The sequence below is a fragment of the Cyanistes caeruleus genome, unplaced genomic scaffold, assembly GCF_971803275.1.
Source record: "Cyanistes caeruleus unplaced genomic scaffold, bCyaCae1.hap1.1 HAP1_SCAFFOLD_176, whole genome shotgun sequence".
In the NCBI taxonomy this organism is placed as follows: Eukaryota; Metazoa; Chordata; class Aves; order Passeriformes; family Paridae; genus Cyanistes; species Cyanistes caeruleus.
This window is the reverse complement of record NW_028255964.1, coordinates 112,501-115,000: the sequence shown is the minus strand read 5'-3', so window position 1 is coordinate 115,000 and position 2,500 is coordinate 112,501. Positions and strand designations below refer to the sequence as shown.

The 2,500-nt window shown below is 79.1% G+C and overlaps 1 non-coding gene across 1 annotated transcript; it reads left to right on the top strand.

The window, feature by feature from the left end:
* The first annotated feature begins 2,115 nt into the window (after positions 1-2,115).
* On the top strand, positions 2,116-2,268 carry LOC147645755 (5.8S ribosomal RNA). The gene has a single exon (XR_015282168.1). It is a non-coding gene; the product is annotated as a 5.8S ribosomal RNA (ribosomal RNA).
* Positions 2,269-2,500: the final 232 nt, after the last annotated feature.

The window sequence follows — 2,500 nt, the reverse complement described above, 5'->3', positions numbered from 1 at the left end:
CTTCGCCCCGTCGCCGGGCCCCTCTCGGTCGGTGCGGTCGCCGCGGCGAGGTGTGTCACTCGGTCGGCCGGTCCGCCCCTCGCCCTCCCGCACCGGCGGGGCCACGGGCCGAGCCGCGGCGGTCCTCTCGGGCGCAGCGCCGGGCTGCTGAGGGAAACCCCGGGCCCCGAGTCAGGACGGCCGCGGTGGCGGCGGCGGATGTGTCAGGCGCGCCCCCGCCGGCGGACGCTCCCCCGAGGGTGGCAGCAATTGGGGGGGAGGCACCCCGGCGGGGCCATCCCAGGTCGTTTCCCTCGCCCCAGGGCCAGGTACCTAGCGCTCCGCGCCTGGGCGGTTCCCCGAGTCCTTTCCCCTTTCCCCCGCTCCCGCCTCGGCGTCGTCAAACGCCGGCCGGGGGCGCGGGGTTTGGGCTGGGACCCGAAAGGGCCGCCGAGGCCGGGCGGAGGTTTAAAGACTCGGGCGGCACGGCGCGCCCCGGCGGCGGCGGCGATGCCGGCGGCGGCGGCGGCGGCGGCGACGGGTACCCGGCCGGTGGCGGCGCGGCGTTCACTGAGGGGTGGGGAGCTACTCCCGCCGATCCCCTGCGGTGGCGTCCGTCGCGACCGGTCCCCCCCCGCTCGTCGTCGTCGTCGTCGTCGACTTCGTCGCGGCCGTCGTCGGCCGCGCCGTGCCGGGGAGGGGGCACCCAGCCCCCCTCCCCCCCCCTCTCCGCGGCCCGGTCTCGGCGGCGAGGCCGTGGCGCGCTGTCGGCCGCGGGGCCGATCCGGTCTCTTCGGAACGGGGCGGCGCCGGCGGAGAAGCGCCCCCGCGCGCTTCTCCGCCTTCTCTGCGCGACCTCGGGGTGGCGGCCCTCGGGCGCCCCCCGCGCTCCCTCGCCTCGGCCGCGCCGGCCGCGTCGGCGCGCATCTCCTCCTCCTCCTCGGGGCGTTCCTCGCCTTCCCCGGACGCGCGCGGCGGCGCCGTCCGCCGGCTCGTCCCCGGCCGGGACCGCGCGCCCCCCGCCCGGGCGAGCGCTCGTCGGTCGCCTCCGGCGGCCGGAGGTCCGGCGAGCGCGGGCGACCCCGTGCCGAGCGGCGGCGGCGCCGCTCGACGGGTGTCCCCCTGGTGGGACGGTCGGCCGGGAGGCCCCCGTCGTCGCCGGCGGCGGTCCCGGCCCGGGCCCCGCCCGTCGCTTCCCCGTCTCCCTTCCCGAAGGCCGCGTGTGGGCCGCAGGGAGAACCGCTCGAGGCCGTGCGGCGGGCGTCCGCCGCACGGCCCCCTCCCGCAGGGCGCGTGCCCGCGGAAGGGGCCCCGACGGTGCGAAGCGGCGGCGGCGGTCCCGGGAGTGCGGCCCCGGTGGCGGCGGGGCCTTTGCCTTCCGGCAGGCCTCGGGCGCTCGCGACGCCGGCTCGCGCCTCGGCGGCGCCCGCCTCCCGGCGCCGGCCGTCGGAGCGCGGCGGCGAGGCGCTCGCCTTCCGGCGGGGAGCGGTCCCCGGCCGGGGGCGGCGCCGGCGGTGCCGGCGGTCGTCGCGCGGCCGTCTCGGGCGCTGGCAAGGGGGCGGCCCGTCAGCGGGGAGGAGAAAGGCCGCGCCGCGCGCGGCGGGCGCGGTGGCGCTGCGCGGGGGGCCGATCCCCGCGCAGCGGTCGAGGTGGAGCCGAGCGCGCGGCGGGCGGCGGGCGGCCGCGGCCCCCCGGCCTCGTGCCCGCGTCGTCCCGTTCAGAGAGAAGAGGCCGGGCGCGGGCTACGGAGCCCCCCCGCGGTCCGGCGCGCGCCGCGCGGCTCTCCGCGCGGAGGCCGGGCCGAGCCCGGGCGCCTGGGCCGCCTCCGAAAGACGGCACGCGGGGCGGCGTCTCTCTTTTCCCCTCCCCTCGCCCGGGGGGAGGGGGGTGGTGGGGGAGAGGCGGTCGGGGGCGCGGGCCCCCCCGCCCTTTCTGGCCGGCCTTTTCGGAGCGTTCCGTGGGCGGCCTCGTGCCTTCCTTTTCTTTTTCCCCTCCGTTGGTCGTCTCGTTTGTGCTCGTACGGTCGGTCGCGAGGTCGCGCGCCCGCGCGTCCTCGCCGCAAAACCCGAGGGGGGCCGCTTCACGCGAGCGGTCCCGGCCCCTCCGCGCGTGCGGGGTCGGTGCCGAAAGCCAGACAACTCTTAGCGGTGGATCACTCGGCTCGTGCGTCGATGAAGAACGCAGCTAGCTGCGAGAATTAATGTGAATTGCAGGACACATTGATCATCGACACTTCGAACGCACTTGCGGCCCCGGGTTCCTCCCGGGGCTACGCCTGTCTGAGCGTCGCTTGACGATCAATCGCCGTCCCGGCGGGTGGGCCACCCGAGCCCTCCCCGGGCGGCGCGGCTGGGGTCGCCTCGCAGGCCCGTTCCCCTCCCCCGCGGTCCGCCGGCGGCGGCGGCCGCGGGAGGAGAAAAAGGGCCTTCGTCCCCCTAAATGCAGACTCGGGGAGCCGCTCCCGTAGCTCCCCGCTTCCCGGAGCGAGCCGCTGGGCCGGAGCTCGTCCTCGCGGGGGGGA